Below are 593 nucleotides of genomic sequence, written 5' to 3'. Positions count from 1 at the left end.
TGGGCGGGGCGAGGGAGATGGCACGGCCTGCTCAGGGCTGGCCCTGCCTTTTATAGACGGCGGGGGGAGGGGTGGTGGGCGGCCGAGCCGTCGGTGGCGTGCGCCCCGAGGGAGAGGCGGGCGGTTGGCGGCACGCGCGGCAGCGGTGGCGTGTGAAAGCGAGGCAGCGGCGGCGTGTGAAGGCGCGACGCGGCAGCCGAGGCATCGCTGGCGTGGGAAGGCGGCGCGACGCGGCAGGCGAGGCATCGGTGGCGTGGGAAGGTGCGGGGACGGCACGCGCGGTAGTCGAAGCGCTGGTGGCATCTGAAGGCGGGCGGGCGGTCGCCGCAGCGGCGGCAGCCGACCGGTCGCGTCAGCTGCCGGTGGCGGAAGGGGCCCGGTCGCCGCACGCGCGACAATGGAGGGCACGGACTACCACGCCAGAAGGCTGGCGGCAGGAGATCGGCCGCGAGCAGTCAGCGCCGCAATTAGTGCGCCGCTCACTGCACGACCGCGCCACGACCACACGTACGCCCCCACCGACTGCATTTGACTTTGTGGGCCCATGGATGCTAACAGCTTGGCTCGGCTCGCGTCCTCACAGCTGCCATGCG

This window comes from Triticum aestivum, chromosome 3A (assembly GCF_018294505.1).
Source record: "Triticum aestivum cultivar Chinese Spring chromosome 3A, IWGSC CS RefSeq v2.1, whole genome shotgun sequence".
In the NCBI taxonomy this organism is placed as follows: Eukaryota; Viridiplantae; Streptophyta; class Magnoliopsida; order Poales; family Poaceae; genus Triticum; species Triticum aestivum.
This window is presented reverse-complemented; position numbering follows the sequence as displayed.